Source organism: Acomys russatus, chromosome 15, assembly GCF_903995435.1.
Source record: "Acomys russatus chromosome 15, mAcoRus1.1, whole genome shotgun sequence".
Taxonomy (NCBI): domain Eukaryota; kingdom Metazoa; phylum Chordata; class Mammalia; order Rodentia; family Muridae; genus Acomys; species Acomys russatus.
In genome coordinates, this window is record NC_067151.1 from 8,618,768 (window position 1) to 8,628,664 (window position 9,897).

A 9,897-nucleotide genomic window follows, 5' to 3' on the forward strand; every position below is an offset into this window, starting at 1 on the left:
CTCTGTAAGATCTGATCTGAAAATCTCCTGGGCAAGGAGCACAAAGGGAAAGTTGGTCAAACAGTTAAGGCACGTGACAGTAACAACGCAGTGCAGCTCGGAAGCTGGCGAGGCTCTTGTTTTTCAGTTTGTTTTACAACCCAAATTAAGCATTTAATTGAATTATCTCCATATATACATATTCCAAGAAGTGACTAATATGCTCATAAGCTTGGAAAGACCTTGGTGTGCTTTCATGATCAATTTTTAAAAAAACTCCATTAGTGCTGTGTAAGAGTGTGAATGTGTGTGTCGGTCTGTGTGCATGTGTATCTATGTGTCTGTGTCTCTGTGTTTGCATGTGTGCATATTGTGTGTATGTCTGTCTGTATCTATATGTGCATGTGTGTGCATCTGTATATATGTATGTTTGTGTCTGTATGTGCATGTGTGTGTCATCTGTGTGTGTATGTGCATGTGTGTGTCTGTGTGTGCATGTGGGTCTTTGTGTGCATGTATGTGCCTATGTGTATATATGCATGTGTGTGTGCTTGTGTGCACATGTGTGTGTGCATCTGTGTCTGTGTGTGTGGAGGGCAGAGGACGGCTTTGTGGATTCAGCTCTCTCCCACACTGCTTGCATTCCGAGTCCGGGTGAGGTAGGCCCTTCACTGGCTGAGCTGCAGGATGGTGTGACGAGGAGTCATCATGCCGAGCTTGCTGATTGTTTGCGGTCAGCAGACCATTTCAGAACAAGCTCTTAAGAACCGAAGAATCCTCCTTTGAAAACATATAATCTAATGTTGATGGCGTGTGTAGAGTTGTCCAAACTCCAACACAGTCTCCTTCCACATAAAATCATTCCCGTGAAACACGCACACCACAGGCATGCATGCACGAACGCACTCACAGTTAACCATCTACATATTTTCAGTTTCTATGGATTCACCTGTAGGTACAGTTTCACCCTCCTGCATTGCAGCATGTAAGCCCTTGCCCCTGGCTTCTTTGATGAAGCCTAACATTTGCAAGTCTTACCGATGCTGTGGCAGGCATGAGCACAGTACTTCATATCTTTTTCTCTCTCTGTGGCGGTGTTTGAGACAGACCCCAGGGCCTGGCATGTGCTAGCTAGGGAATCTGCCATCAGCTCCACTGTTTGTCCCACTGCATACCTAATTTTTAAAAAGCAAATCCAGTTATTCAGTTTTAGTTTTTATGTCTGGGTGTTTTTTCCTGTGTGCACCTTAGTTTTTTACTCAACTTGATACAAGCTAGGACCCAAGAAGGAACTTCAATGGTGAAACATGTCTCCATCACATTGGCCTGTAGACACTGCAGACAGAGATGGCTAACTGTATGTGCATGCATGCATGTGCTGTGTGTGTATGTGTGTACACGTGTGTGTGTGTGTGTATTTTACAGGAATGAATTTGTGTGGAATGAAATCCTGTCTAAGGTTGGACAACTCCACATCAATGATTAATGTGAGAGAACCTGCCCACTGTGGGTGGTGCTAACCCTAGACAGGTGGTCCTGCGTGGTAAAAGAGCAGGCTGGAAAAGCCACAAGGAGCAAGCCAGTATGTAAGCAGCGTTCCGCCATGTCTCTGACTCAGTTCCTCCCTTCAAGTTTCAGTCTTAAGTTTCTCTCCTGACTGATCAAGGGGTGTAAACAAAAACCCCCTTTTCCTTCCCATTGCTTTTGGTCACAATCTTTATCACAGCAAAAGAAGCAAATCTGGTTCTTGTGTGTGTCTGTGTGCACTATATGTGAGCCTGTTGCTCATGGAAGCCAGAAGAAGGCATGGGAACCCCTGGTTGTGAGCTGCCATGTAGTGGGAACTGAACCCGAGTCTTCCACAAAAGCAGTAAGTGTCGAGCCATCTCCAGCCCCGGTTCATATTATTTTACTGTGAATGGATTTTCTATTATGTAGTTATAGCACCCAGAATCTTACAGACATGGGTTATTGTGAATAGAACTTTTATGATGATCATATACAAGTTTTTGTCCAATTCCTCCTCTTCGGTGATGAACGTTGTATGTCCAGGTGTAGAGGTTTTGATCACATGGTGATTCCAGGTCTACTATTTGTGTGGCTGGCCAACTGTTCTCCAAAGCTGCCTTACTATTTTCAACCATCCAACAGTGGATGAACTTTGCAATTTCTCCACATTTCCACCAGGACTTGCTATTGTCTATTTTTTTCATAACCATTAGAGTAGGTGTGAAATGATGTCTTAAAAAAAATAATATCTTATTTGTTTAGTGTGTGTCACTGTGTGTGTCTGTGTGTGTGTGTGTCAGTATGTGTCACTGTGTGTGTATCTGTGTGTGTGTCTGTGTGTATGTGAGTGTGTGTGTCTGTGTGTGTGTCAGTGTGTCACTGTGTGTGTCTGTGTGTCTGTGTGTGTATGCGCATGTGTGTGTAGGGTATGTATGTATGCTCAGATACTCTCGTCCATGTTGGGGCATGTGGAGACCACAGGTCAACAGCAGGCTTCTTCCTTAATTGCTTCTCTACCCTACTATTTGAGACAGGGTCTCTCACTGAGTAAACTGATAAGGTTTTCCTAAAATTTATATCAAAATACCAGATGCAGAATAATGGATATTGTTATTCCAGGTCTCTTTCTCAATTATTTCTGAAATAACAGGACCCACTCTTTTGGATATTGTTAAGTCCCTAGTAATTTTGATATAAATTTCAAAAAAACGTTGTCACTTTCCTCAGAAAGTCACCGTTGGGCTTTTATTAAAATGCATCAAATCCAAAGACAAATATAGAAAAATAAAGTTACATAAACCAATATTGTAGTCACTGTTTATCTTAGTTACTGTTCTATTGTTTTAAAGAAACACCATGACCAAGGCAACTTGTTCACAGAGTCAGAGGTTTAGTCTATTACTATCATGGCAGGGAGCAGCAATGGTGCTGGAGACATAGCTGAGAGTTGTACATCCTGATCCACAGACAAGAGAGAGACAGAGACAGAGACTGGACTTGGTGTGGACTTTTGAAACCTCAAAACCTATAGGGGCCATTCTATTCAAATCACTACACTAGTCCATGACTATGGACTATCTTTCCTCTCAAGCACTTTTTAGAATATCTGGCAATGGTCAATGGTTAAATTGCAGGTCTACATATAGTGGGGGAGGAGGTCCCCCTCGGTCATAGAACTAGGGGAGGGGAATAGGGTGAAAGCAGGAGGGAGGGAGGAATGGGAGGATACAAATGATGGGATAACAATTGACTTGTAATCTGAATAAATTAATAAAAATAAAATTTTAAAAATTTCAGGTCTATGTTGCTAAATTTACTTAGAAATGTTTTGTCATGGTAGCAGTAAAAAAACTTTATATGTGTTGATAAAATACAATAAAAAGCTCATAAGTAGACTTGTAACCAACTTTATCCATTGACCTTTGACAAACCAACAAAGACAACACAATGGAGAATGGTTTGTTTTCCAACAAATCTTGCTGGAATTGACGAATGTACACCTGTGTGGGGAAAATGAACCTGAACAGAAACTTTGTGTAACATAAACATTAAGTCAAAGTTAATTGTAGACATAAATGTAGCCGGGCATGGTGGCGCACGCCTTTAACCCCAGCACTCGGGAGACAGAGGCAGGCAGATCACTGTGAGTTTGAGGCCAGCCTGGTCTACAAAGTGAGTCCAGGACAGTCAAGGCTACACAGAGAGACCCTGTCTCAAAAAACAAAAACAAAAACAAACAAACAAAAGGTCTAAGAAGTCTAGAAATTAAAATGTCATTAAAATAGGAGAAATTTCACTTGCCTTGTGTCTGTAATGGATTTTAAAATAAAATATCAGGTGATTCAAATAAAAAATAACAAAACAAACGAGCACTTGCACAGTCAGAGATGACATACAACAGCGAATACATGCAAGAGAAGAGACTCGGACCCTTTGTCACCAGGAGACTGAAGAGCAGCAGTGACTACTGCACACCTGTTACAACCACTGAGACCCTAGTATCAGGAACACTGGCTGCCAGCAGTGGGAGGGCTGCAGGAGTTGCCTTTCATGCCTGGAATACAGAGCCACACAGAAGCTTGCAAGGCTTCCGTGTTCTCATAAGAATAAACACTGCCTGACTGTACAATTTAGTGACCTGGCTATGAGGTATTTACCCAACTAATTTAAAATATGTCTATACAAAAGCCATGTATTCATGTGCACAGCAGTGTTTATAATTTCTCAAAAATTCTGGGAACAGAAACAATGTCTTCCAAGAGGTGAATGGGTAAATGAGCTGTGCGTAGCCACTCACTGCGGCACTACTCGCTCTTTAGATGCAGGCTGTGTGCACAGACTGTTGCCTTCCAGTGAGCAGGGGGATGCGGATGGATGGGGTAAGCTGCTAGGGCAGAATCAGGTGATGAAGTCTGCCGTAAGCCATGTTGATAGTCAGGACCCTCCACATGACATAACGGAATGGTTCGTCATTTCTGCGTCCCCTCCCCCAAGTCTTTAACCACAAAGACCTCATTGCAAAGAAATGACACAAACCTAATGTCAGACCTGACCAGTTCCTCAGAATTCTAAAGCGTTCCAGCAAGGGCTGTGTGAGAAAGTGTCCACCAGAGGTACCTGGAGATGTCACGGGTGATGTTCCCTCTTGGGATCCTGCCACAGTGAAAGTGGCATTAAGAGGAAACTGAGAAAATGTGAGTAAAGAGTGGACGTAATTACAACCGTTTGTTCATTTTTTAAAAAAAATCTCATATTAATGAAACTTACTCATTGAAGAAATTGGATGTGGTAGTATCTTTGCAACAATTCTGTAATTCCATAACTGAATTAAAATGACATTTCTTTGGAAAATCTCTAAAGATGGAGTAGGGCTGGGGAGGTGGCTCAGCTGGAACGGAGATTGCCATCAAGCCCTGTAACCTCAGTTCGAGCCCCGAGGCCCACATAAAGATCAGAGAGACCCGACTCTGCTTCACAAAGTTTCCTCGGATAAACACACGCACACGCGTGCGTACACACACACACACACACACACATAGACTATGGCTCACAAACATACACCATAGCCCCTGCCCTCTCTCTCTCTCTCTGTCTCTCTTTCTCCCTCTCTCTCTCACACACACACACACACACACACAGGCATACACACATACACACACTATGGCACATATGCACATGTACACACACAATTATTAGTGTATAAATTATTTGTATAGATAGGTGGTGAAGGAACACCATTGGATTAAGATTTCTGTACTGGATATAAAAGTGGCTAATATTCTATAGGAAACACAACTGTGTCCATGGGGCTATCTTTCTTTTTGCTGAGCAGAAATCATCACAGCACATTAGTCTTCTATGCGTCGTACCCAGCTCCACAGACTCTGGGCCTCAATCACTAGCAAATACTAAGTCAAGCAACAGTGTGTTGATCAGCACACTTTTCTGTAAAACCTGGGTAGCAAACAGGAATGTTTTAGGCTTTTGGGGTATTTGGTGTACATTATAACTCTGGAACTCCTCAATCACAGCATGAAAGCAGCCACAGATTGTCTGTCTGTCTGTCTGTCTGTCTATCCAATGAATGTGGCAGTATTCCACACTAAGATTTCATTTTACAAGAATGTTGGCCAGCCATGAGCTAAAGCATGCTGCCCTCTGCGCTTGAATTTTGAATGCTCTCTAGAGCACAAGGAAACATTCCAATATGACACTGATGGGCTTGCGGTCACCCACTTGCCTTGTCTCTAAGCCTTGTCTCTTACCTGGTCCCAGCTAATGGGCTTCTGTAGTGAGTCGAGTCAGCTCCAGGATGCAGCTGGTTCTCTCGGTGATGTTTAGAAACATGAACGCACTTTGACAGATGGCTACTGCCCGTCATCAGACTGCTGGTCAGTGCTGCGCGCCCTAGCCTGTGCTGAAGGAGTCCAGACCTCAGAGGGAGATTGGTCTGGCTTTATATGACTCCTCTAGTTTACCTTTTCCTGCCACCAAAACCACCACCCAAGACTCAGCCCTTGGCTCCCTCGGCTCCCATTCACCTTTGACCAGGGAACTAACAAACCCTTAAATAACAGCAGGCTTGTTTTTGTTTTGTTTTGTTTTGTTTTTACTTTTAGACAGAGAAGGACCTTGCAGGCTTTTGAGTCTGCCCTTCTGGAAGAAAAGGTGTCAGCATTAAGTCTTCATGATTTTTATCAATAGGAATTTTTTTCATATAATATATTCTGATCACCTGATTTCCTCTGCAACTCCTCCCAGATGCTCCACACCTTTAGTCCCAGCACTTGGGAGGCAGAGACAAGTAGTCTCTGTGAGTTCAGGGCCAGCCTTTTCTACAGAGTGAATTCCAGACAGCCAGAGGTTATTAGGGAGATCCTGTGTCAAAAATAAACAAATAAATAAGAACAAAAAAGAAAGAAAGAAAGAAAAGAAAAGAAAAAGAAAACAAACAAACCAAAAAACAAAATGAACAAAATACCATAAGAAACTCACACGCACAAATCACAAAAACACTAAATTAGAACCCTAATATATAATCAAAAGGCCAATAACACAAAAACAACATAGAAAGTTAAAAATGCCACAAAAAGTAATATAAGACAAAACTTCTACAAAAAATACCATTTAGTTCATTTTGTGTTGGGCCATCTCCTGCGGGAAGCAAGGCCTACCCTGATGTGTGGTTATATTACCCAGTGAGAGTCCAGTTGAGGAAACTAATTGTTTTTCTTTTCAAGATAGTATCAGCTCTAGTTAGCTTCTTGGTTAGTGGTGGGAGTCCATGCCCACTTCCCCCAAGTTTTCATAATTTAAAAAATTAAGTACATTTATTTGTGTGTGTGCACAGCTTGCCAGAGCTGGTTATCTCTCCCCCTTCACCATGTGGGAACTGAACTCAGGTCCTTGGGCTTGGCAGCAAGTGTCCTCACACACTACACCATTTCCTAGACCTAGTCCTCACGACATAACAGGAATTAAACAGAAAAATTTTTGTTACGTGACATCCTTTACCCATTACACCCCAACTTTCATCTCAAAGGAGTCAGTCTTAGGTTTTCAGTGCTTAAAATCTTCAAAAGAGCTCAATCCATTCAAAGGGGTTTTAGAGATCAAAATATAAGGGTTGCTTCTCTGTTCCAGCCTCCCTGGTCCGCACCAGCCAGAAGGAAGGCATTGGCTTCCAGTCTTCACTGAGAATGTCTGCTTTACTTTTGGCACTCAGCAGCCTGCTGTTCTGCATTGGACTTCTTGGCCAATCTTCCAACTACTTGTTTGCACCCCTCCCCACCTCCCCTCTTACAGGACTCTGATTCTGAGTGGTAACCACACCCTTCCCTACTCTGTCACCCCACCCCCACCCCCATCAGTGTCACAAAGTAAATGAACAAAGCTCTTTAACAGTGGTTTGCCTTCTGGCCTTCAGAGGAGGGTTGACTCTTTGATGGAGTAAAGGGAAGATGGAGAGGGCGATGGAGGCTCAGAGACACAGCTTGTTGCTGAGCCTCAGTTGTCTGGGAAAACTCAGCCTCTGGTTCTGAGCTTGCAAATTCCTTTCAGTGAAATAAAAGCTGTTGTGGCTACTTTTGGTCATCAACTCGACTGCCCCTGGAATTAACTAAAACCCTAGCAGCTGGGGATACCTGCGAGGGAAATTGTTTCTTAGTTGTAGGAAGACCTACCTTTACTCTGGGCCACACTTTCTGGTGCAGCCTATAGAAATGACAAGGAGAAAGGCAGATCTTGCTCTCTGTCTGCTTGCCCTCACTCTCACCGGAAAGTCTATCCCTTCGCTGCCATTAGAGCCGACTTCTGCAGGATACTGGCATGGATTGAAGACCAGCTAAGACATTTAACCTTGTGGACCGAGAAACTGTTGGATTCTTGAACTTTACATTGGGCACAGCCACAGCCTGTAAGCAACTCTAATAAATCCCATATATATTCGGTGCATGCGTGCGTGCATGTATGTGTGTGTGTGTGCGTGTGTGCGTGTGCGTGCGTGTGTGTGTATTCTATCAGTTCTGGTCCTCTAGAGGGCCTGACTAGTATGACCACTCTTGAAGTCACTCACAAGGCCATTCAGCCTTGCCAAAGCCCCTCAGTAGATAACTTCTATCATCCTGTGAGACTAAGTTCATCAGATGTTACCTTATACAGTAAATTGGCCTGACGGCTGCACATCTCTGGAAACCTGCACATATTCTATAGATTCCACTTAACTGGCTGTTGAATTAGTTGTTTGGCTGCCCCATACTGCTGGCAACAGCCTAAATTACCACTGTACCTTCTGCTTCTACAGCCCATACCTACCACACATTTCAAGTTCACCAAGCGTTAGTTGAACTAAATTATACTGAATGCTCATCTCATGGAAAACTTAAACATAAACAAAACTAATCCAAATTAGTTTTAGACATTTGAACACTATCTTAGAGTCAGAATGTTAGATTTAAACAATTGTTTCTAAACTTAATTAACAAAATTCATTTCAGATTCTCGTTAACACAACTGACGTTATCTTTTAATATAATTGATTAGATCTCTATGAACCAGAAGTCTTTTGGGCATGCTTTATCAAGGTCCTAGATTACTTATGCATTCCAAAACATGCCCACACAAAACCATCTGGTAGGTTTTGATAATTATTCTGAGCTTAAACTTAGTATATTGATACGGAAAATAACTAACTGCTACCCTGGGAACGTGAAAGCATAAATACAGTTCTTAAAGAGCCCTGTGTAGTCCCTGGGAGGAAATAGCTTGTTTTATGAGAATGGGTTGTTTTAACTGTGATAAGGAAGAAGAGAAGGATGGTTATGTAAGTATTTTCGTACCTAGAGCTTTAACTCATGTGAATGATGCCTGAAGGAAGTGTAGGGATACAAATGGTTGAGGGTACGTGCTGTTCCTGCAGAAGACCCGAGTTCAGTTCTCAGCACCCATGATGGGCAGCCAGCAATCACCTGCAATTCCAGATCCAAAGTATCTAATGTTCTCTTCTGGCCTCTGTGGGCACCTGCACTCATATGCATGTACGCTCCCCCCCCCTACACACAGACACATACATAGAGACATGCACACACACAATTTCAAAAACCAAAAATGCTTTTTAAAAGTATTGGTTCTGTAGGTAACGAAAAGGTGCAATGTCAGGAAACTTGACCTACTAAAATGACATACATGTGTGTATACGTAGGCATGTGCATATTGCATAAGTGTAATTGAAATTAAACTTTCATTGAACAAATTATGTATTTATTTCTAGCTTCTAGTAAGTTTCTAATTTATACAATATTGAAGGAATTGCTTGTTGAACATGATTAACTTCACCAGTTACTTTTAACACACCTAATCATATAGTAATTAAATACAGGAGTAGATTTTATTATGTCACTTATGTCACACATACATGATTTATTTCGGTCACATTCACTCTCTACCTCTTCTTCTTCTCAACTAGCCTGGAGTTCTTTGCTTTGTTTGTTTGATTGATTCTGTGGCCCAGTGATTTCGATTGTGAGCAAAAGTGTTTATAGGAAAATGTATACCTCCCCACTGGCTTCTCCAGCAAAGCAAAGCAAAGGTCTCTTCCTCCATGATCAGCCAGTATCTGTATACAAATCCTTGTGGTGGGGAGGGATATAATTTAATATGTTAAAAATACTTATTTTTATTATTTTTAATCGTGTGTGTGCGTGCGTGCGTTGTGCGTGTGTGTGTGTGTGTGCGTGTGTGTGTGTGTGAGCATGTGCACAGAGTGCAGTGTCCATGGGAGCCAGAGGTGTTGGATGCCCTAAAGCTGTAGTTACAGGCAGTTGTGAGCTACCTGACCTGGGTGCTTGGTCCTCTGCGGATGCAGCGTGTTCCCGCAGCTGCTGAGCCGTCTCTCAGTACTTTTATGGTTCT